The sequence below is a fragment of the Camelus bactrianus genome, chromosome 10, assembly GCF_048773025.1.
Source record: "Camelus bactrianus isolate YW-2024 breed Bactrian camel chromosome 10, ASM4877302v1, whole genome shotgun sequence".
NCBI classification, from domain to species: domain Eukaryota; kingdom Metazoa; phylum Chordata; class Mammalia; order Artiodactyla; family Camelidae; genus Camelus; species Camelus bactrianus.
Window position 1 is genome coordinate 52462874 of NC_133548.1, and position 25391 is coordinate 52488264.

Consider the following 25391-nt stretch of genomic DNA (forward strand, 5'->3'; position numbering starts at 1 on the left):
TCTAGGCCCCACAATAAAAGGAAACTCAGGGTTCAGACCTCTCTGCAGGTAAGTAATAGCGAGAGGAGTGGAAGACATAATAACCAGAGGGCCAAACCTCCGAAAGGCAAGGCATGAACGCTTGACAAAAAAAACAAAAAACAAAAAAACACCCAAGGGGAGCAGAAGTGAGGGGGTTTGAACCTCAAAGGAGGAAAGAACCCCAAAGAGCCACAATGGGATTCAGATACCCAAATTGGGCTGAAGTGGTCAAGCACTTTTCAGTAATGGAGTTCAGTGGTGGATGGAGCCTGAGGAAGTGAGATGGGAGAGACAGTGAAAGCATCCTGTCCCTGCTCTTGTGCTACCTGTTACCCGGCTTCAGGTGTGGCTCCTGTAGGAGGCTCTCCTGCCATCGGCTGCTGCACATACAAAGCAGCCCTCAACGACATGGCCAATTCCACCCAGCGTGGTTCTTAAATGACACCCTCCTGGCAATTCATAGTGACCTCAACACTGGGTTGGGGGTGGGGCAGTGCCTTAGGAGTTAACCAGATGTCCAGGCTCCTCACCAGCCTAGGAGGTCTCATGAGAATTTCCCTGTAGCCACTATCTTCTTAGAACCAAAGAGTTGGGCTTTATGCTTCGTTAGTGACTGTATGAGAACCTGGAAAGCACACTGCTTAGTTTCTATAGTTAAGCACACCATTTTTCATTTTGCTACATTTTTTAAGCTATTGGCTACCAGAGAATAGCTTAGTCCAAACCGTCTAGGAAAAACTTTTCCCTGATTGACCACCACGTCTCAAATTTTCTTCACTGATGTGAGAGACTTTTCTCCAGGATTTGTATGTAAATACCATTCCTCCCAAATAACTGAAACCTGCCCAAGAAAGCCAGTGGACACTTACTGGCACAGTTTGCATTCAAATCCATCAGGATATCCAAAGCAAAGAATGCAAGTGGCAAGGGAGCTAAATGTGTATTTCTAATACATCTTTCATGAGTTTGACCTGCATGAGAACCATCAGGAAGGTTCAGTTCTTTCCTAATCACATCAGGACAACGGTGTTAGAAAATGACTCCTATGGTGAGACAAAGCAGAAGGTCTGAGAAGGAGTGTTCGAGAGTCAGCCTCAAGGCTAACTTTTATGGAGCATGCCTTTCTTTTATGGGGCACCTCCAAGAAAATGTAACAGAAATGGATGGTCAAACCACCCCAACCAGAGATCCTGAGAGACCCAAAGTTGGGCAAAGGAAGCTAGGGACCACCATCATCTGGGACCTTTGTTCTACTCATCTTTGTATTCCTGCATCTAGACCAGGGCCCGCCTGGAGAAGGTACTGCACACAATTATTTCCCTTTCATGAGTAAATGAATGGATACATGAATGGCAGAATGAATGATCAAGTCTGAGTCAATAACCCAAGACCCCTTATTCAGCCCCAGGTGTTCAGTAATCACCTCGACTTAGATGTCCCCCAGGTGCTTCAAATTCATCATCTCTCAATTCCAAGCCATCAAGCACTATCTCTCTCCCTTCAAACTGCTCCTTTGGGGCTCTGGAGTTCTGATGCCATCTTGGACTATCTGAACTGTTCTTTCTCGCCTTCTTCATCGACAAAACTTGCAGTGCAAATATTACCTCCTCTCCGATGCTTTCCCTGGACTTATTACCTGCCCTTCCTCACTTAAACATTGATTGGACTCTGAGGTGATGTCTGCCAAGGACTTTTCGTAAACTGAGAAGAGGAGGCTGAGCCGAACACACAGGCAGCTGAGCCTCTCTGAGCTCTATCTCAGTCAGAAAAAGGAAGCACCTTTTGCCCTTTCAGCTTATTTCCTCCTGCTGCTTTTCTAGATACAGTAAAACAGAACCCTATTCAAGAGAAGCAGAGATGGCCAAGAAATAGCCACTCACTACAGGTGTCATGAGTTCAAATCCCGCCTTGTACAGGATTTTAACTTAGCAGTTAGGATACAGGAAGCCCAGCCTTACACAGAAAAAGTCAGAAAAGAGGGAAGATACTTTCTGGTGACTGTTCTGTTTTCAGGATTCACCATGGAAAAGTAAGGTGTGAACCTTCTGATGGAGTCCTCAGACTGCCCCAAGACCACCAGGATGGCAGCTGTAGTTGTAAAACAGGTGTATACAACCTGCTGAATGCACCCCAGGGTTACCTCAGGCTTGGGAGGGGCCTCTGGCAGGGTCTGGGCTTGTGCTGGATGATTTTAAAGAGGAGTCAGAGAAGCAGAGCTAGTTCTGGGCTGAAGACGCTCAAGTAGGAGGGACAATGAAGTGAGCGAGCATTTTTATTTCGAGGTGGAAGAATTAAAGCCAGGCGAGAGCTGACAGTAGGTAAAGCAGCAGCACTCACTCTGAGAGGGGCAACGGCTGTCAGGACAGAGGATATCCGGTCACTTCTGTGGTCACATACTAGCTATGCTTATGCCCTAAACATGGTCACAGAGAGGGTCTGCCTATGTCTTGTTCAGAGCATTGCTTCTGTCTGTTGGGACTATCACAGTCTGGTTGACAGTAGGGCTGTTTGTCACTTTCTGTGTCTTTTCTATGAAGCTTATTTTATGCCAGGGGCTTATTTAATGCCAGACACTGCACTAATCACTCTGTAAATGTCAATTCATTTATTCTTCACAACATAACTTGATGAGAGAGGTAGGCATTGTAACCATTTCACAAGATGAGAAAGGCTTAAAGATGTTAGTAACATTCGCACAGTCACAGAGACAAGTAAATGTCAGAACCAGAACCTGAATTCACATCTGACCAACTCTAAATCCTGTGCTTTTACTGTCTACATAAATGCTGTCTCCATCTCAACACTACAGTGTCTACTCCATTCATTCATTTGAATATTATTGAACCCATGGTGGCCATTGATGACTTGGGTACAAGATTTGTTCCTTGTCCCCACAGAGCTGAAAAAAAGACTCTTGATTTTAGAGCTGTGCTGTCCAACATGGTAGCCACTAACTTCATATGGCTATTTAAATTTAGATTTTAAATTAACTAAAATGAAAAATTCACTTCCTGCTTTGTATGAGCTCCATTTCAAGTGCTGGACAACCACACGTGGCTCATGGCTACCTCGAGGACAGTGAAGATACAGAACACCTCCACGACAGCAGAAAGTTCTCTCGGACAGCGCAGCTCTAGAGTGGGTGGGTGCCCCTTGAGTCTAGCTTAAACAGTTGTACCTGCTTTTTAAATCCTGTCTCCTTTGCTCTAGTTTCTACCTAGGCAAAGAAACAACGATCAAACCCTATCAAGAGCCAGTGTGTTTTCTGAGTCCCAGTGTTTGTCTGTTCTTGTTGCTCTGCTGAGTCATAACCACTTGCCTTACAGCCCCCAAAGGGTTTTGGAGCTGTGATGATGGCAGAGTGAATGCCACAGAACAGAGGACCAACCCCAGCCTGACATTTCCTGTGCATCAGCAGAACTGTCAGCCTGGCTCAGATTTTAGGATCGTTACTGCTCAGGAAGCTGTGAGAAGCAAAGAGAAGCCAGCTTGACTTTTAAACTCTGGAAGCAAGGAGAGAAAACATCTTTTGACTCGGAAATTGAACCAATTTGGATGTGGACGCCACAGGGAATGAGTGTGTAAGGTCCCTGGCAGAGCGCCTTCACAGAAAAGAACTCCATTTACCAGCGGGTGGGCGGGAGCAGACTCCCTGAGATGAAGACGCAGGCCCCCACACTTTTGGTTCAGTTTCTGTAGTAAGTCCATGGCCAGGCAGAGCAAGCAGAACCTTACTCCCTTTGTTCTAACCTAATCCAGCAAGCCTTTTCTGAGGACTGAGTGCAGGCCCAGTGTGAGAGGCCAAAAAGACCAGGAAAGCAAAATCTCTCTTCTGGGGTGAAAAGTCTAGACAGAGCCTTTTGGGACAAAGAGATCATTTTGTGCTTGGCGGCCCACGGCCCCTTCAGAAGCAGGCAGCTTGCCCAGGACTTCCAGGCCTTGGTGGCCGAGGTGTATATTACATGACTATGCCCTGCCTGACTCCACCCACTCATCCTATGGCTTGACATGTGATGATGGGCTCAGCCAATCAGGTTCTTTCTCTCAGAAATTGAACCTGGAAGCAGGAAATGCCTCATCAAGAAACAAGAAGAAGCCAAAATGCGCCAATCACCCTTAGAGGATGATAGGGTCAGGTAAAGACTTACTAACTGCACCTCGAACGCAGAACCTCCAGCTAGTTCCAGTCCAGTCCAAGCCAGGCTGGTTTGGCACCTGCTTTCGATTTCCATGCCAGCTGCATTATCAGTCCCTTCTTTAAATCCCCTGAGGTAGCATGAATGCATCCCTGTGCTTTGTCTCTGAAAGACGTGTCACTCATTCTGGGACAGGAGAAGGTTTAGGTGGGTAATGTGGGGATACAAGGGGAATCATGTTCCAAGTGCCTACTATGTGCCCGGCAGTGTCTGAAGTGCTCCTACATAAGAGGTCAGATGTTGTACTCACAGCAGCCCTGCCACCCAGGCCCAGTCACCATCCCATTTCACAGGTGAGGAGCCAAGCTCCTCGAGATCAGCTCTCATTGTCCCCAGCTGTTTTTAGGTTGCCTGCTTGTAAGAAGCTTTTCTCATTCTAGCTGCTCAGAAAAAGTCAAAATTACAGTGAGCAGGAAGTTGGAAAGTGACTTTGCCTTTCAGAGCCACAGTGTCTTTTCCTATAAAATGGGAACAATTATGTTGCCCGAAAAGAGTTGTATGGAATTGGTGAGATACAGAGAGGAAAATATGTTGAACATACAAAGAAAATGCTCCGTCTCAACCAGTAGTCCCCTCTCCTCCTCCTTCGTCTATGCCTTTGTCCAGCCCCCAGGACCTGCCAGCCTCTGGCCTCTTGCCTCCTGCCTCCTTACTGCATCCGCCCAGCAACCTGCTTCACGGGCTGGATCCAGTCCCAGACTACTTGGCTGAGGCCTGGTGTTCACTGCACTTATTATTCCAGGCACCCTGTGATTTACTTTTCTAGTGAGTTAATTGCAAAATCCATATGGAGCGGAGAGAAAACATCAACCCAAGCTTGCCATGAAAAGCAGGGGAACAGAGGAAGCTTTCCATCTCAGCCAGCGCAGCCGGGGAAGGCAGGAGGGCAGGAAGATGTTATGACACTTGCACTTGGTGTACAGCAGGCCAGATCCACCAAGCTGAGGGGGAGGCACATGGTGTTCAGGGCCTGGTTATTTCTCCTTTGGTTTTTCTCTCACACCTTCAGACAAAGATCTAAGTTTTAGAAACCCACTCTGTGCGTAATGTGTAGGGTATCAAATCTAGGTACGCATAAGAAGAACTCAGGAAGATTATTTAAAATGCAGACTGTCAAGCATCTCTCTCCAGAGTTTCATCCAATAAGTGTGGGATGGGTCCCTGATGGGGCTCCAGAATTTATACCCTTGCATGTGCCTAATGCAGGGAATCTGCAGACCAAAGTTAAGAAGCAATGATGCAAAGGAAAGGTCAGTGGTCCTGGAGTTAGAAGAACTTAAGGTTGGTTCCTGGTTCTCTTACCAGCTGTGTCCTTGGGCAAATCACTTTCTCTCTATGGCCTCAGTTTTCTTCTCTCAAGTAGGAATGAGAGTACCTACCTCACAGGATCACTGAGAGAATAAAGTAACAGATATTGAAAGCCTTTAACACAACCCTTGGCACACTGAGGCACTCAAAAAATCAAAGAAACAGTTTGCTTTTCTTTCCTGGAAAAGGTTCTCCTTAAAACTGGCCTGAGGCATCTTTGCTCCTGAATGTTAATACATTTCTGTATCAGTTTACAATCTCGAACTTCCAAAGAGGGGACTTTGAGGGAAGCCAGCTCTTGTTTTGAAAGCATTTTGAAGATGAAAAGGTGTCAAATCCTCCAGGGACTTGGCTGATGGAAGTTAAAACAAATGTTTATTTTAATTTAGTGAGTTATAGTTTATTAAAGGCTTTTGGAAAATGGAAGTACTATTTATTTTCTCACAAGGGACCGAACAGTTTTGAATAGTCTGTGGTTAATTCATTCATTTGTTCAAGAAACACTGATTAAGCACCTGGGTGCCAGGCCAGATGAACAATTGCTGGCCCTCTGGGGACTCAGGGTCTGAACAGTGACAACTTGGCAGAGACCACAACGGGGGCTGCAGAAGCCCCGGGAGCAGTGACTTCCCCCAACCTAAGGAACTGGGTCTTGGGAAGCTGATCAGCTGGAAATGAGACTCCATTTTGAAAGCACCTGGGTTGAAACACAATTTAAAAAGCAATTCTGGTACCCACAGAGGGGCAATTTGAGATCCCTGGAGGGAAAGAGCTATTCTTGGCTGAAGTCACCCACACACCTCTACCATCTTAGACACTCCAAGGGGTCAGCAGACTCTCTCCTAACTTCAAGCCCTAACACGCAAGCGTTTCATGGATGTCTTGATTCAGAGATTCACAGGCACCTCAGACTCAACGATGTCTGACACTCAGGTTGTTATCTTTCTCCACAAATGTGCTCTGGCATTTCCACACTCATCCATACCACTAATCAAAAACAAGGTCACCAGCCTGTATCCATTTCCTTTCCCACAGCCCACATTTATTTAGTTGCCAAATTTTATTAGCTCTGCCACCTAAGTACCTCTCAAATCTGACCCCATGACCACTGCACTGATTTTGGGTGCCACCATCTGTCTCTCACTCTCTTCCTTCAGGTGGCACCCAGGGTGACCATTCCAAAAGCACACAGAGGGTGGATCACATGTCTTCCTGGGTAAAGCCCTTCAGTGGCTTTTCCTCCTCTACAGATGCTGCCCAAGGCCCTGCTTATCCAGATTCACCTCTTGGCACACAAGCCACCCCAATACCCTTCAGCAGTCATACAGCACATGCACATGTGAGTGGGCCACGCGTTTCCCGGCTCATCTGCCAGCTCCCCCACCTCAGCCCTGGAAGATTCCAGGGAACGGCTCCCTCCTCTCAGATGTCAGATCACATCACATCTCCTCTCCAACACATGCCTGATTTCCCTGGGCTGTTAGTTCTGTGTACTCGTTTCCTCCACTGGATGGAAACGTCTCAAGGGCAGGCATTCAGCTGTGTTCAAACCCCAGCCCTTCACGTGCTAAGCTGTGTAGGGGCTTCTGGTGCTCAGCCTGCTGGTTCTCTTCCGTTTCTGGGCACGTGGGAGGAGCATACTTCCCTGCTCCCTTGCAGTTAGGTGGGGCTACAGGACTCAGGCAGGCCCACGGGCTGCGAGAAGCAGCCGAGAGGGCCATTCACCCCAGACAGTGCAGCTGCAAGACGGCAGAGCCTCTATCAGCCTGGGCCCGGGATGGGCTCTGTGAAGAAACCCTTCCCCCGGGACCCCGGACACACGCTGAGTACCTAAGTGTGAGAAACAGACCGCTGAGATATTAGGTTGTTTGTTACTGTGACTTAAAGTAACGTGTGTTGGCTACCACAGCAATCTTCTTTCTGTCTGTAACCAGTGTAACGGGGCCTGGAAGGATCAGGTTCTCCATACCCGTTTGGTGAACGAATGAAAGCAGGAATGGGTGAATGAGCAAAGCGGCCTAGGGAAAAGAACGTGGGCTCTGGCGTCAGAAGGAAGCAGCCTGTAATAACCACCTCCACATCCCTCTCTCCCCCATACCAGTGCATTGGTCTGCATCGCCACTTGGTTCCAGAGGCAGGATTTAACCTTTGATTCCTCTCTCTGAAGTATCTCTGTACTGATGCCAAGCAAAACCACCTGCAGATCCCAGCTTATGCCTCAGTGTCTGCAGGAAGGGCACTGGTGACATATTTTTGCCAGTTTTCCACCAATCCATAATCCCACTGTCTTTGAACTTCATGCTTCCCGGGTTACATCTGGACTCGGCCCCCAAAATGGGGATTCCTGAGCTTCCTGAACCAAGCAAAGGCTTCTAATTCTAACACTCCCCCCCGCCACACCCCAGCCAGGTTAAAGAATGGCCTCATGGGACCAAATAGCTTTTTCACATGTCGGGAAAATATTCAGTAATTATCCTTAAGTCTTTCACTACGTTCCGGCTAAGCACAAAAGCAGAGGCTGTCAGATCTGGATTGATTCTACATATTTTCAGAAATAAACACAAACATAAAGAACGTCCTTCCAAAGTCACAGGCCCCTGAAATTACTGCTTAGCAAGACATTTATATAAACATCTAGCAAGAAGCGTGTAGCTAGTCAGATTAGAACGATCAGCACGCTGGCAGTGTGAGGATGGAGCAGGGCGGGGAGGAGGGTGGGGAAGGCAAGGAGCCTGAGGAGGAGAGACGGTAGGGCCCTCGACCCATGGAGGCTGGGGAGGAATTCAACTTGGCAATGTCTGGTTTGCCATCCACATAGGCTTTTCAGCCTCTAGCTGTGTTGTTCTTAAGTTAGCTGGTGAGCGCCAGGCCTGAAACTGGGCGGAAGCACGTGGCTCTGGCAATGGGACGGGCCTGCAGCAGACAGGCTCGGGTTCACGTCCTATTCGGCCACTGGGAGTTCTGTGACCTTGGGCAAGTCCTGGCCTCTGTGACTCTTAGTTTGCTCACATGAAAAAACAGGGGCCAAGACAGCGACTTCCCAGGGTTTGGAGGGTTACACAGATTGCCATTATAGCAGGAAGCACCAATCTACAGTGTATCTGTCTGCATCCCCTAATCCCAAACATTCTTGTCCTCCGGGCCTGATTGTGCTGGTGCCCTCAATAGATGTGCACTGAAGGAATGGATGAATGGGGTGCTCTAGTTTGTTTTTTTTTTAATTATAGAAAAACATAAAATTTATCATTTTAACCACTTTAAAGTGTCCAATTCAGTCAGTGGCAATCTGTACATTCCCAGTTTTGTGTCACCATCACTGCTATCTATGAGAACATTTTCATCACATGTCACTCCCCCAAAATACTCTGTACCCATTAAGCAGTCACTCCCTTTCCCACCTCCTATGGGAAAGTCTATGGTGGTTTGAGCTCCATTTAATACTTTAAAACACTGCTGGTGGATACTGCTTTGGTGAGAAAGTTGGCAGGGGCTGGTCAGGCAAGAATTTATTTGCTGAGTGCCCACCGCATGCTTGCTGCCCTCTGTAAGCTGCCCAGGTAGATGGGTGGTGACAGTGCTACCAGGCATGTGTGAGGCTGTGGAAGAGACTGTGAACAGGGAACACTTGACTTGGAACCTGAATCAATGTGGAATGATGAGAGATGGGGCCAACAAAGTCAGGGGGGTGGAGTGGGGGGTCTTGATGCACAGAAACTTGGACTTGAGTCCATGACCCAGTGAATGGGGGCTCAGCTGTCTCTTCTCCTGCCTAGGGCATCCTGGGGATGCTCTCAGAAGGGGAGAGACACCCACCCCCTCGCCATCCTGAGCGCTCTACAGAGGGTAGGCTCTGGCCTGGCTGCGGACTCAGTTCCCGCTGCAGAGATGCGGGCATGGAGGCAAGCAGCCACGGACAGTTAATGAGTGATTTATTGATGCTGCCACACAGTAGCTTTCCTGGGACCTGTTCCTAATTAACAACCACTAACTGGATGATATCTTTTTCTTTTTTTCCAAAGCAAAAACAGGCCCCCAAAGCCTTTTTTCCCCATCTTAGTGGGCGGAAAGAAGTTACCTTTGCCTGCTGCCTGAGTCTAAAATACAATAGGTACTTGGTGGAGACCCCCACCCGCTCCCTCCCTCAGGTGCAGACACACACAGACACCTCCTCACGCAGTCAGATCTGTGCACCCTTGCTCACGGGATCCCCACGGCGTCACATTTATTCCTCCTCTAGCGTAATGACACCGGCATTGTCATGTAGCCATCCCCCAACACGGTACATACATCTGTACTTTATACTTGAGTCGCACACATGCTGAAAGCAGCATGCCCAGCAAGGGACTTGCACACAGCCGCACACCTCCCGTGGTTACAGGCAAGGCCACAGGGTCACCCACACGGTCTCAGGCAGGAATGAATCTTCTCTGCGGCATCCACATCTCCAGGGAAGGGGCTCCCTCCCTCAGAAGAGGCCTAGGATTTGGAGCCCAGATCCGGCTTGCTTGGCTGTGAGGTGGTACGTGTTGGGGAGAGGGAGGGGACGTGCAGTCAGGCCTTGGGGGCCCTGTGGTCTATCATTTAGGCTAAAATGGTTTCTCCTGCTTATAGTTCCCAGGGTACTAAGAAGCTGCAGATTCACTCAGGAGCCAGGCTGCTGTGTGGCAGTGAGGCCCAAGATAGTGCCTGGAACCTAACAGGCATGTGTTATGGATGGAATTGTAAAAAGGTATGCTGAAGTCTGCTGTAGACTGAATGTTGTGTGCCCCACCCCCTCAAATTCATATGTTGAAATTAGGAGGTGGCGTCCGTGGGAGGTGATTAAGTCCTGAGGGTGGAGCTCCTTGTAAAAGAGACCCCCTCTGCCACTTGAAGCCACAGTGAAGCCAGAGCCGGCCTTTGCCAGACACCCAATCTGCACACACCATGACCTTGGACTCCAGCCTCCAGAACTCTCAGAAATAAATGCCTGTTGTTTAGTCACCCAGTTGATGGCATTTTTTTTTTTTTACAGCGGCCCGAACAGACTAAGACAAAGTCCTAACCTCCAGTATCTCATAATGTGACCTTATTAGGAAATAGGGTCACAATTGATGTTGATTAGTTAAGATGAAGTCACACTAGAGTAGAGTGGGCCCCTAACTCAATAGGACTGATGTCCTTATAAGAAGACAGCCATGTGAAGACAGAGACACACAGGGACGATGCCCAGGGACACTGAAGGCAGAGATTGGAGCGTGCAGTGCAAGCCGGGAAGGCCAATGATTGACAGCAGCCCGTCGGAAACTAGGATGAGACAAGGAAGGGTTCCCCTCCAGGTCTCAGAAGGAACGTGGCCCTGTCAGTCAGTACCTTGGTTTAAATGTCTAGAACTGTGATGGGATACATTTCTGCTGTTTTAAGGCACCCAGGTTGTGGTAGTTGGTGACAGCAGCCGTACAAAATGAATACAGCATCCAACAAGTATTAGTTCCCTTCCCCTGTTGGCTCTTTCTGGGCCTCAGTCTAGAACTTAGAAACACGGAACTATAAGATCAGTCTAGAACATGATCACTCCTCAGGAGGATGCTGTGAGAAGCCCTTCCAAACCGTACACAGTAATGGAACGTCATGCGTCAGGTCCTGATTAGACTGAGCTAGATAAATACACCATGGTCTTGCCTAGAGCTACATACATCTGTGAAAATGTTTCTAGATAAAAACAAAATGGACCACTGAAAGAAAAATAACACCTCTGGCCAAGGGGCCAACTTCAACGGGTTTTCCAATCTCCCCCCCTTCCCTCAACCCATAAGCAATGCTGAACTCTGAAGGGGATGGCAAGGCTCACCGTCACTCCGACTTAAAGGTTCCCCCCAGTTCTGAGCTATAGATATTGTTTCATTAAGACATCATCGTGGTAGAAAACAAAGCTAATCAATAATGGGCAGCTCTTTTCATAGGGATCAGCCAACTGTGCAGGAATGAAAAATGGACCCAGCTCAGCCTTCTTCCCTGGGGAGGCCAGGACGGGCTCACCGGGCTGGGGCTGTGACTGCAGCTCCCAGGAACCACCACCCCTCACTAGGGCCTGGAGTCCTGCAGCCTGTGACATTCTGTGCTGCCCCAAACTCCCTGTCGGCAAACACACTTTGGATTTGCCTCAGAGAGGCCATACTCTTTGGACTAATACCAACCTCAGCTACAGCTTAGCAAGCCATCCCTGTCATTGCCCACGTGTGCCTCCATGTCAAAGAGGGCTTGTGGAGGTGAGAAAAACACTGGTTTTGGAGTCAGGGAGGTCTGTGTTTGAATTCAGTCTTTACCACTTACTAGATGGGTGGCCTTTAGGAAGTCACTCAACCTGTCTGAGCCTCTATTTCCTTATCTGCCAGGAACCAAAATATCAATCTTGCTGAGATATTAAGAGGATGAAACAAAATTATATATTTAAGGAGGCTCATCTGGTACCTGACCTATAATAAAGACTCAATAAAAAACGTTTATTATTCATTGAGTACATATATATTAAATAAGTAATTATTTAAGAGTACTTAATTAATTAATACAATAGAACTTCTTACAAAGTAAGGAATTTTCATTATTATTTTCCCAGGGCACTGGGATTTATCATGCGACAGGCCACTGAAGGGTCCTGAAGCCAGCTGTCATCCTGGGGCACTGGGTCTGTGCCTTGGTCTTTCAGTTTGGGATGAGAAAGACAAAAGTAGTTCCTGACAGCCAGGACTGGCCTGGCCCTCACAGCGAGGTGATGGCTTTCCTCTGTTGAATATAAGCAGTTTCACACACCAGCTTCAGACGGGGGACCTGTGACCGTGATGGTTCTGGACAAAGGCAAGGTCACTCTGCTATCATGTCTGAACTCAGACAAAAACCAAAAATTGTCCAAACCACAAAATGACCAAAGAGTCCCCATCCTGGCTACTGTGAGTAACTGCTGCTTCTTTTCCAATTACCACTTTAACCTCACTTCATCTTTCCTGCCTTCTCCATACAATTTATTAAGACACCCAGTCACGGACTCACCCTTGCTTCCTGACAGTATCTGATCCAGAGCAAAGCTCCTCACTTCCTTGAACCCAGCTGCCCCCAAGTCACCTAACACAAGGCCACATCCTGTATGTCCTTTCCAACACCCTTTACTGAGATACCCAGCGACTCCCCGCAGTGTGTCTTCCTTCATTGCAAAGAGTCAATAAACCCATCTTGGTTCAACCACAGGTATGTTTCCTGGTCATCTCTGGCTGGAAGGCGTTAAAGGGATGTGGATGCTGCCCTGCCCTAGCCTCGAAGCCAATTTGTGGCACAGACGGCCTGGGACTTCTTCACGCCTGATCACAGGTAAATCTTTTCCCATAGCCTATTTTCCATATCACATAGGACCCACAGCCTCCAAGCTGCCTTTTGCCATTAGAACTCCTGAAAACTGCTTTCCAGGATTGGTAGGTGTGAGAGGCCAGCGTGGTGGATGTTCTTCTTCCTGTAGTCCTTTCCCAGCCCTCCCTGAATGGGTGCTCAGAGCTGCAGGAGGCCTTAGGGAGCATTTGTTCAGTTGCCTAAGCAGGGCCGGATTTCTCCTGCTGGTTCTCTGCCTGTGGCCACCCAGGATCATTGACGGCAGTCACATAACACTCTGCAGGATACTGCCCAGCTTTGCCTGTCTTTTTACACCATGAGCCCCTGGGGCCAGAGACAAGGTCTGCTTCACTTCCGCATTCACATGGCACAGACACACTGCCTACCATGTGCTCCTGGAAGGATGCCCGCGTGGACCCAGCACCTGCTCAGTCACTGAGCCTCACGACTCCCTTTCCCCAAGCCCTAATCCATCAATACCACTATGGACCAACTAGCTTTGCCCACTGTGAGGTCATTTAACATATTTTTCTTTTTTCTGTAAGATCTATCATTTACTTTGTCTTCTCTTTCATTCCCAGCACTTGTAGTGAGCATTCTTGATCAAGCAATTTCTTAAAGTTTATCACTGAATAACCAAGAGAGGAAAAAGGACTACACAGCTATCCTGAGAAGTCTACGCTTGGTGAGTGGCTAGAGATACTCACTAGTTAAACAGGAGGGGAGGACAAGACGCTTGTGCAGAAAAGAGCCAGCCCAGCGGGCCTAAGATCCTTAGAAAGGCTGGCTCTTGGCTGGCATCTGGGAACTTGGCTGGTAAACAGTTCCTTCCCTGATACGAAACCTTCTCTGAATGAGAAGGGTGGCTTACTGTGCCTGGACGGTGCGTACAATCACGGGGCTTATGCTGAATACCTGCTTTCCTCTGAGAGTCTGGAACTTTGGCACATGCTGGGCAGAGGGTACCCAGGATAAAACCTTTGGTCACGGATCTCTCTTGAGCTTCCCTGGTAGACAGCACTTATGCCATCACAGCTCATTGCTGTGGGATTTGGGGACGTCCCAGATGACTCTGCTAGGAGAGGACTCTTAGAAGCTTGTGCCTGGTTTCCCCAGATTTCGCCCTGTGGATCTTTGCCCTTTGCTGGTTTGCTGTCTATCCTTTTGCTGTAATAAGTCTTAGCCGTGAGTCCCACTATATGCTGAGCCCCGTGAGGCCTTTAGTGACTCACAGAGCCGTAAACAGCCCCCGACATAGGCTCCAAGTGCAAAGGTCCACTGTCAGGGCTCAAAGTCAGGGTGTCAGCTCAGGCACCCTGGACTGAGGAGGCGGTGTGTTAATTTATGAAGTGTCAGGTATTTGTGGTGTTGTGAGCTGTGACACACAGCCAAGTGCCAAGGAAGACTCTTGCAGAGCTTGTTAGATTGAGTTGGGGGAAAAAAAATGACATAATAACTTTCTCCAACTAAAATGCATCTTTTAGCACTAACTCTAGTGCTGAGGCAACAAGTTATTGCAAGTTTTGGATGCAGGTAGAAGGAAGGGTAAATCCCTTGGGCTTAAACAGTTTCTCTCCTTTTGCTACCATGCAAAGCTGCAGGGCTGAGGATGCCCAAGGAGCCTCACTAGTCACGTGCTGTCTAACTTCTGACTTGGCCATTTGGTTCCCATTTGAAGAGCCTCCTCTCCCTTCCCACTGCCCACTTCAGACCCAGGGTGGTTCCTCTCTCCTCCCTCTGCCATCCAGACAAGCAGCTAGAATGATAAACAATTGCCCTTTCTTTATATGACACTTCAAATCTGGTTTGTTCCATAGGATTACTTCCTTCTTGGCGGCACATCCAGGAAAGCAATTTGTTTTGTAGTTAATGTGCTACAAAGCAAAGAGCAGCAATCTCAGGTGGGTGCCAGGCTGCCAAACGATGGAAGGAAAAGTCCTCCTCGGTGTTTGGAATATAAAGGCGTTGGTTATTTCTTTGAAGGGAAGTTTCTTCCAGAACAGACAACCTGGGCTGAGATCCTTCTCACAGAGCAGACTGGGAGGACAGTCAGGCCTGCTGGGGTCTTTTCACACTTGGCCTTGGCAGCTGGGGAACGTGTCTTTGGCAGAAGGAGCCAGGCTGACCAGCTGCCGTATATTCAGGCACACCTCATTTTATTGCACTTGGCAGATATTTCGGTTTTTACAAATTGAAGGCTTGTGGCAACCCTGCATTATCAGATGACGATTAGCATTTTTTAGCAATAAAGTATTTTTAATTTATGGTATGTATATAAAATTTTTCGAAATAATGCTATTGTACAGTTAGTAGACTACAGTACAGTGTGAATATAACTTTTACATGCACTGCAACACCAAAAAAAAAACAAAAACCAAAACTGTGTGACTTGCTTTACTGCAGTATTCACTTTATTGCAGTGGTCTGCAACCAAATTTGCAGCATCTCTGGGATGTGCCTGCAGCTGTGAACGGCAGTACGTGGGTACGGGGTCAGAGGGACCTGGGGTTGAATCTCATCTCTGCCACTTTCCCGCTGTGTGATCCCAGCGCACTTTCAAACAACAATGAGACTTATATTCACCTCAAAGGTGGTTGCCAACATCAAACAAAATGTGCAAACACTTTGTAAATCACAAAATGCTGTACAACTGATGACAACAACAACACTATAGCTTACACAGCACTACTTGTGTACCAAGCACTATTCTAAGTGCCTTAACTCTATACACTCATTTAATTCATCACCACACAATGAGGCAGACAGTAGGAGCACCCCCATTTTACAGGTGAGGACACTGAGGCATGGAGAGATTAAGAAACTTGCCTTGCGTAACACAAGGTAAGAGAGTTAATAAGCAGAAGAGCTGGGGTTCAAACTCAGGCAGTCCTGTCCAGAGTCTGTGCTAATAAATGTGAGCTGCTGTTTTTTTTGTTTTTTTTTTTGGAGGGGGTGGTCTAGCATGTTGGCACCTTTTGAATCCACAAAAACACTGTCTGTCATTCACTCAAATTGTTGCATTCCTGTCTCCATGTGGCAACGTGACCAGGGGTAAGAGCTTTGGATTCCAATCGTCCTGGGTTAGGTACCAGCTTTGTGAACTCTTGGCTGGCAATTTACTTAAAGTAAGCTTTTGGGGCCTGTCTTAGTCAGTTTGGGGAATCACAGACCTGGTGGTGTTAACAGCAGCAAGGTATTTTCTCACAGTTCTGGAAGGTGCCAGCACGCTCAGGTTCTGGTGAGAATTCTCGTCCCGGCTTGCAGACGGCAGCCTTCTTGCTGTGTGCTTACATGGATTTTCTTCAGTGTGTGCATGGAGGTAGCAATCTCTCTCTCCCTCTTCCTAAAGCACTAATCCCATCAGGAGGGCCCCAACCTCAGGGACTCACCTAAACTTAATTACCTCCCAAGGGCCTCATTTCCAACTACCATCACATTAGGGGTTAGAGCTTCAACATGTCAATTTAGGGAGAAACACAGTTCCATCCATGGCCTAGGGGGCCCCAATTTCATCATCCACAGAACGGGAAAAACAAACTCTATCTAATGGGCTGATGTCCTTATCTGAATCGGGAAAGGTATTTGCCACCTCTGATCTCTCCCTGCTTTAAACCTTTTCTGTGGTTTCTTATGACCTTCAGGGGAAAGGGTAAACTCCTGAGCCAGAGGTTCAGAACCATCTTCCACCACGTTGAAGCCCAGCTTTGCTCTCTGGCCTCACCTCTGAATTCCCACAGGATCAACCATCACACACATCTTGCTATTTCCTAAACTCCACACAGGCGGGAGGCAGACCTGGGGCTAGCTGACTGCTCCTTTTCTTCAGCACTGCTCATCCGAGGAGGTTGGGTCTGTCAATTTGGAAAGAGTCTGGGGAAGGTCCGGTCCTCTCTGAGACCTCTTCCCAAAAGTGGTATTTTGTGGGGTTTGCATGGAGCCTGCTTCCAGGGGTAATCACCATCACCCTCTCCCCAGTGTGGTTCATGTACCAAACCCATAGGGAACCCCACAAGCCTGTCCTCACCCTTTGCTCCACATGCTTCCCCCCAGCCCAAAGTCAAAGCAAAGAAAGTCATGTCTACATTGTGGTCAATCTGCCTGGGTATGAAATTGAATTTGCAGCAAGGATCCATGGGTTGGCGGAAGCCAAATTCTATCTTACAGGCTAGCTGCACATGGTACTCATGTCTCTTTGCCCTGGGTTCCTCTCCAGTTGCCTTTGCGCTGATCAGAGAGATTCAGCCGGTTACAAGAACCCAGCTTATAACCCTTCCTGCCCCCTGTATCCTCCTAAGTCAGCTCATCCTGTTTGAGTGCTTTTCCAGCTGCCCATAGCTATTAAAGGGCTTATCAGTCACCGGATGGCTATTTACATAGGAAGGAGCTGGGAAGGCAGAGGGAGAGATGGCCAGGTCTGTCATTTTAAGTCACATGGATCCCAGAGCCCAGCTTCATTTAACTGAATCATGAGGCCCTGCCCAGACAGACACTCATTCTCTGTAAGGGGATCCTGCTATGTGCCAAGTAGCCTCTTTTAAACTTATTATTATTATTATTATTATTGTCATTTTTACTGAATTCCACAGTAAGAAATACATTGTACACGATAATGCAGTCAGTACAGGTGCTGTATGTAAAGTATAACTGAAATAAAAATTCACAAAATTATCCTGACTTTGTGCAACAGATTCATTTCTGCTGTTCTCTGGTCCAGTCACTGTTATTAATGTAAATGATGGTGTTGAGTTGCAGCATTTGTTTTGTGTCCAGTTAGGATCCACAGGTGGGAAAATGAAGCCCTGGATTTTCCTGTGCACACTTACTTTCAAGCTCTTAACAACTTTAGGAAGTAGACACGTATTCAATCCCATGTTCCAGATGAAGAAATTGAGGTTCAGTGAGATTCAGTCATTTACACAAAATCACCCAATTCCTGAGTGGCTGAGCTGGGATTCTGAGTGTGACTCCAAAGCCCATTCTCCGGCCCTGCTATCTTGTGCCTGAGATTCCAATGACTTCTTTGGCTGATGGGAACACTAACGTCCAGAGAAAAGTAACTTGCTCAAAATCACAGTGGGTCTGATGACCAAGCCTAAAATTAAAACCAGATTCATCCCTGGACTCCTCACCACAGCGCTGGAACTAAGCTCCTGTGGGCAGGAGGCTCTTTCCCACCATCAGGTTACTCCCTTTCTTCCTCAAAGTCATCCTGGGTTATATGAAGTTGAAACCGGCCAAGAGCCACTCTCCCTGGATAAAGGTGAACTTCCAAAAGGAAACAAGGCCTTGCAAATGTCTTGGTAGGAAGGTTGTCACTGTGCATATCATTGCTTCCACTGGAACTGAAAGTCATGTTGGCTCAAATTAAAAGCAAAACTCTGGTTTTGCTTTTAAGCAAAAAGCCTCTCTGCACACACAGCAAGTCCTCACCTAGTTTCAAGAATGCAATCTATCTTATTTTAGTGTAGCTTTGAATCTCCCGGTTTCTTCTTCCCTCCTCCCAGTTCAGAAGCAGGATGTGCCTGTATTAGCATGTAATGCCCACCAGGGAGCGCTGCAGAGCGCACCAGTGGGGAGTGGTTTTGGGGTGTCTGTAAAGTGCCCTAACAAGGCACTCACAAGAACGTTAGTGGCTGTCAGACACCAGCTCCAAGATCACAAGCAATCCCAGCAGAGGTGGTGCTGTGGAGAGGACGCCCCAAGTCAGACTTGAGCAAGGCAGTTTGGGGCAGCTAAGCATAAAGGCAGGCTGGAATTACGGACACAGGGAAGCCAAGATGATAACAGAAGGATAATGTCGAGTCTCCTGTGGGCAGCATGGAGAGGCTGGGAGCGGGAGTCGGGCAGCAAGCTCAGAAACCAAGACGTTCAGTAGCAGGATGGAGCGAGTACAGTATGAGGATTGGGCAAGGGGTGTGGTCCAGGACGAGGCCGTGAGCTAAGTAAGAGATAGCGGGGAGTGGCATGGGACAAGCCAGTGCTATAGGACCCTGCTGCTGGGCTGAAGGAGCTGTGAGGCGGGGAGAAGGGTCAGAAGTGAGCCCCATTTTGGTCACAGAACCGAAGAACACTGAGGTCTTCCTTACTGCTAATGGGGCCCTAGGGTGGGGCAGGGAAGGGCAGGGAAGGGCAGCTCGGTCCCCTCACCAGGTACACAGCCCACCCTCACCACCTCCATGCCTCCTCCTGGCCTGAGCCCCCATGCTTTTTCCAGGTTACCGCAGTAGCCTCCTACTTCAACATAGCCCACTAGAGCGCAACACTGCTTCCAGAACCATCCTGTCCAAGTATTAGTCAGACCCAGTCACTCCGCAGCTCAGAGCCTCCGGGGGCTTTCCATGCAATGGCCTGCTCCATGCCCCCTCTGACCTCCCCACTCCAGCCACCTGGCCTCTTGATGCTTTGAAACAAGCCAGACACTCTCCTGCCTCAGGGCCCTGGTACCTGCCCCTTCTTCCGCCAGGATGGCTCTTCTTCCAGAAATCCTCACAGCCAGCACCCTCACCCATCTCATGTGCCGTCCTCTCAGTGACACCTCCTCTGGCCACTATATTTAGAACTGCAAGCCCTCCCCCACCCAGCACTCCCTGCCCCTCTCCATAACACTTACCATCTTGAAACATCCTATATAATTTAGTTTTTAACTTATCATCAGTCTCCCCATTGAGGAGTGGGCAGTTTTGTCTGTTTTGATCATGCTGGAATCCCAATACCTGAAACAGTAGGTGCTAACAAATCATTGTTAAATTATAGGGAATTCACCTGTCTATCCTTCCCTCCCAGCACATTCTGCCCCCATGTTCCCACTCACACACCTATGTCCCAGCCTCATGGGCCATACCTGACATTGTCCACCTCCATGCCTTCATCCACCCAGAATGCCCTTTCTTCCCCTTCCTGACCTGTTAAAGTCCCTCCCATCCCTCAAAGCCCAGGGACCAGCACTTCTTCCATAAACCCATCTCAGATTCCTACTGCTTGAAATTTTTCTCTTAAAACTTTGCAATACCTACATTAAATGTCTTTTCTCTGGCACGTCACAATTAGAGGGTGGCCTGGTATGATCTCTAGGTTCTGATTAGCTCTACCAGACTATGGATTCAATTTCTTTTCTGGCAGTTTCTGACACTGACAAAGAAGTTTATATTCTGGATACAGCTAGAATCATCTCCCAGATGGTATATATTTTATTAGTGTTGAGCTAATAAAAACATGTTTCTATAAAACAGAACAAACTGGAGAGTGCAGTGGTCAACAAAGGAAATGGACAGTGGAGCAGGGCAGATTGAGATTCAAATCCTGGCTCTGCCACTTGTTAGATGTGCCACATTCAGCAAGTCACCTAACCTCTCTGAATCTTAGTTTTGTTTTTTTTCCCTTCATTCTTTTTTTGATGTTTTAAATTTTATTTTTTATTTTTATTATTTTAGGGGGTGGTAATCAGGTTTGAATCTTAGTTTTCTTGACTAAGAAGTGGGGAAAGGTTAAGAATCAATGGGCTTGTTGTCTCCAAGATTCTAAGCTCCCAGATCCTCAGATGCTCTGACTCTACCAGACCCTTCTCAAACCTTTTTGGGACTAGAAGGCTTACAGTCCTCCTTACATGACTAACTCTGTCCAGTAAGTGTCTAATTCCCTGAAAACACTGGGCACTTTTGCATTCTGGGAGGGAGTATGGGCTTGCTCACAGGGCAACAAGGATAGTCAAATATAGGGGTGTAATCCCCATTCTAGCTGAAGGAACCCAGCTCCTGGTCCTAGAAAATGGAGCCTGGTGCCCAATGACTCGGCAGCTGCAGAACTCTGACTGCTTAGGGAATTCATGACAGGTTAAAACTCCGTTAAGAATAGCTAAGTCTCATGAGCATGTGGCCAGGGAGGGTAGAGGATAAATGGAGTTAAACTGGTAATGAACTTCTTTCTCACTGTGCTTGGAGATGCTCACCTAATCTACTGACTCTCAGTAAGCAATTTGGCTGCCTAATTAGGTTAACTAGTAATTTCCCTTTTGACACCCAGGCTGCTTGATAATTTGGGGGTAACTGTGATTCTGTTTCAGTGTTTCTTTTCTAACTGAATTTCTCAATTTGCCTCTGGGACTAAAGCTGGGAGAAAATTCTCACTATTCCCCAGACCCACCATGCCTTTTCATGCCCCCAAGCCTGGTCTCCGGCAATTGCCTCCGCGGGGATGCCTTTCTCAGATCCCTGGGGCTCAGCGCCATCCCCACTGGCCTTCAAGCCCAGGTGCCTAGTGAGCAGAAAGAAGGAATGAGCCTTTGTACCCTAAGGGCAAAACGAATGGCTCCTTTTGCTGTCATCTCACAGCTCTTTAAACAATTAATATTAATAGCTAGCATGAATTAAGGATCAACACCGCTTGGCAAATGCTATATAGTACAGGCTTCCGGCCACACTTCAAGGAAGAAAGAGGACATACTGTCTTTGTACTTTGTTATTATTGTGGTAAAACATACAGAACCCTTTTAACCATTTTTAAGTGTACAATGTGGCAGCATTAAGTCCATGCATGTTGTTATGCAACCATCACCACCATCCATCTCCAGAACATCTGCATCATCCCAAACTGAAACTCGATACCCATTAAACACTAACTCCCCATTTCCCCCCTCCCAGCCTCAGTGATCACTGGCACATCATTTTAGAAAAGAGGAAAATGTAGCACAGGACCTAAGGGGGCTTGCTTGAGGTTTCAGAGCTGGGACACGACACAGACAGGATTTGAGACCAAGTCTCCTGGTTAGACTTTGGAACCACCTCCTTCCACCCCACTGCATTGCCAGCTACACCTCCGCTACAGGCAGGGCCGCAAAGCTGTCACAGCTCCCCTCTCCAGCTATTCATCTAGATGCTGGATTCTAGAACAATGCCTGCCTGGCACACAGAGGGAGTCCGGCATAGCTATAGAACAAACCACAGAGGGAATCTACTGAAGAGATACTGTGTCAACCTGAATGGAGCCCAAATTGCAACCTCTGCTTTCTAAAAAGCATTTATCAGATGCCAACTGTGTGCCTGGCGTGAGGCCAGCTCCTCCTTGCTGTGGCCCCATCGGCAGGAGAGGCCTGAGGCCTGGCTCCGCCTGATGGCCCTGAGGGGTAAGATTTGTGTTTACATTACCCAGTCAATCCTGTATTTATTTTGAATATTAAGCAGTGACATAAAAGCTGCTGACATTAACCTTCAGGGGCAGAAATTGGCTTTAATGGACCTCATAAAAGTTATTATTGATGGCAGCTACGTGCAACATCACCACGACCTCAGCAAAAGCCTCCACCACTATCAATACTGTTGACAATTACTATTGAGTAATGCAAGGCTGGGCGTGCAGGCAGAGTCAATGCTCTTGCGGCTGGAAGCTGCCAGGGGTCATGCCTTTCTGTTCTCAACTGAGAGTCCAACACTCTTGCTGGCTCAAACGGAGGTGGGCAGAGAGCTCAGACTATAGCATCGGAAAGAACTGAGTTCAAATCCAAGCTTTGATGACCTGCTGAATGACTGGTTGTACAGTCTCTGGAAAGTCAGTTGACCTTTTGGGAGCCTCAGTTTTCCCATCTGGGAAATGGGAATGCCAGGGCATTGTCATGATGATTAAAGGCAATGGTGCATGTGCAGTGACTTGATGCATGGGCAGGCCCTCGCCATGGCCTCCCTCTACTGAAAAGTGGCAGCGATGCACTGGCTTACATGCCCAGTGGGGTCCAGCCCTGTCTTAATGGTCAGATCTGAGTTCTCATCAGAGAAAAAGGAGAGAGCTGGGGCCAGGAGGATGAATACAAGAGAAAGAGAGGAGGGCAGGGGAGAAAGACATGAGAGTAGGAGGAGCAGGAGGAAGGGAGGGAGAGCCAGAAAGAAGGAGACGGCTGTGTAGAGCCTGGTTCCCTCTCAGCTAGACACACAGCCCCGGTACCCGTCACCTCGCTGAGCCCCAGTCCTCAGTTGTACGTTGAGGTTGACAAGAGAGCTGTCAATCTCCTCAGTGGATAAAGGGGAGCCATTCTTATGGCACATTCACTGTCAGTATGGTACTGTTGTTATTTAGAGCCACGTCTAACAAAGTGGTTAATATAACTTCCCAACTGGGAGCAAGCGGACAGGTGCAGGAGCACCCATGGGAAGTCTAGGGTGGGAAGTCCAGGCCTGGAAGGTATGACTTGTTAGACCCACCTGCTCACCTCCTTTGCCTGCCCATCTTCCCTGAGCACAGTGAGGCTTAGACTGCCGTGGCCATGGTGGAGATGGACGATCAGAAGGAGAGGGTGGTGTGGCCAGGGAAGCAGGCAGCCATCTCCCTGTCCCTGTTATCAAAGGCTAAAGCTCTCCAGGCTCGTTGACTGTGTCATTATCATCCAACAGAGGCTTAATTCAGCTGTAATTCAGCTCTCAGAGAATATACAATAATGTGGGCAGTATGCACCTCACTCTGTCATGACTTTATGGAAAAATGATTATTTGTCACCATGGCGAGAAGCCTTCAAACGAACAAGCAACCCAAGTGCTTTGCTGCAGAGGAAATTCACTACGACTCAGGCTACAAGAGTCAAGATTTTAGAGTTATACAGGCCTGAGTTCAAATCTCATCTTGCTAGCAGTGTGACCTATGCAGGTTTCTTAACCTCTCTGGGCTACAGAGATGGGGATAATAAAAACCTACCTCAAGGAGTTGTAGAGGGAGTAAATGAGATCATACAACCAAAGCACTTAGCATTGTGCTTGGGGGTCTAATAATCAGCAGCAGGTATTAACTATTATTACTGTTATTATCATTTTCCTCTTGTGCAAATGTAAGGACACAGAATCACAGAATCCTAGATCTAGAAGGGCTTGCAGATGATTCTACTCACTTATTCCCCGAAAGTGTTCATTGGAACACTACCACCACCAGACACTTGGGGAATGCAGCATATAAATCCTCCTTGTTAACTGCATGGATATTAGCATATTAAAGGCTCTGACAAGTCCTGCAGTAAGGAAACTGGTGTAAATTCCTTTAACTCAGTGTTTCCTACATTATTTGACCACAGAGCACTCACCTCCCTTTCCCCTCCTTCGATCCAAGTATTAAGATTCTCAGAATACAGGGAATGCTGATTTCATTTTAACTACTGATTTTATAGATGGGACAACTGAGGTCCAGAGAAAGGATCTAGCTTATCCAATGCACCTGCCAGGTCAGTGATGGAACTGAGGTTTCCTGCCCCCTAGTCAGACACCATTTTCTCCATACAGGCCTTGCACATCAAATTCAGTGTGGTGGGGAGGAGAGAGGAGGGGTTCCGGCTGGGCTTGGGTCTAGGTGGGAAGGTGGGTGAGGGAGTGTAGATGGCCCTGCCACAGAGAGGGGAACTCCTTCAGATGGTGAAGTCACGGACCCTTCCCAGGGCTGGTGTCAGGGGAGGGTGACACTGCCAAGCTGGTATCTGGGACCTGCTGCTCCATACCCCTCAAACAGGTGCGAGGGTCCCTAGGGAAAACTCCGAGTTCTCCAGCAGCAGCGATGGAATGAATATCTGCAATTGTGCTGCACCTGATTCTTTTAGGTGATACATTTCTCCACCTGACCCCTGACCTTACCAAGTCTCCTGCCTGATCCCAAATCTGGGACTGTGTCATGCATAACCCACTGGAGCATCCTTTTTAGAGACTAACCCACCTAAGCCTTCACCTCAGACCAGTGTCTCCCTGCCCACCCCAACTCCTCCCACACCTGGGCAGGAATCACAGGATCCTGCATTTAGAGCTGGAGACCAGTAGGGAGCACTGGTGCTGGCTTGGTTCTTCCAGTTCTCGTGCAGATTGCCCTCCTCCACTCCCTTCCCACCTTTGGGAAGCTCAGAAGCACCAGCAGACCCCCTCACTGGACCTGAGAAGTAAAGCCCTCTCCCAGGCAAGGAGGCTGTCCTGTTCTCTGCCACCCTCCCTAAGCCTTTGCTGCCAGACTCCAGCAGGGTCCTCCTCCTCTATGTGAACTTCATCCACAAAGCTGCCCAGAGACTGGCGGGGCACAAGACACCACCAAAAGGGAGATGCCCTCAGCGGCCCGCTGCAGGGCTGTGTCTAACTCAGAGCCCCTCAGAGGTCTGCCAATGAGGTCCAAGAGTAAGGAGGAACATTCTGAAACCCAGCTCCTTTCCTTCCCCATAAAAAGGAGGTATGTGAACACGTTGCCATCTTTTTCTTCCATAGCATTTCTCCGGCCTTGGAAGAGGCGGCTACAGAGATGACAGTGGAATAGAGTCCAGAGCCGGCACTTCCCCAAATCTGCACATGACATCTTGGGAAAGCTGGAGTAAAACCCATGAGTTTTAAGTTACTCCAACATGATGATTTTTGTGTAAAAGCTATCCTCTGATCGGCATAAGGTCCTGGGGGGGGGGGGGCAGCACCATGGCGAGTAGCCAGGGTGGTTGGTCACGTGCGGGCTAGAGGGCTGTGTGAGCAGGGCTCTGGAGGACCAGGCATTGCTGACGCCACAGAGGACAAGCTGTGG

General features: G+C 48.2%; 1 protein-coding gene across 11 annotated transcripts in view; it reads right to left on the bottom strand.

Annotated features, from left to right (window-relative positions):
- TENM4 (teneurin transmembrane protein 4) overlaps positions 1-25391 on the bottom strand; it is a 743689-nt gene that overhangs the window by 344704 nt on the left and 373594 nt on the right. The gene's annotated exons all lie outside the window — the stretch shown is intronic.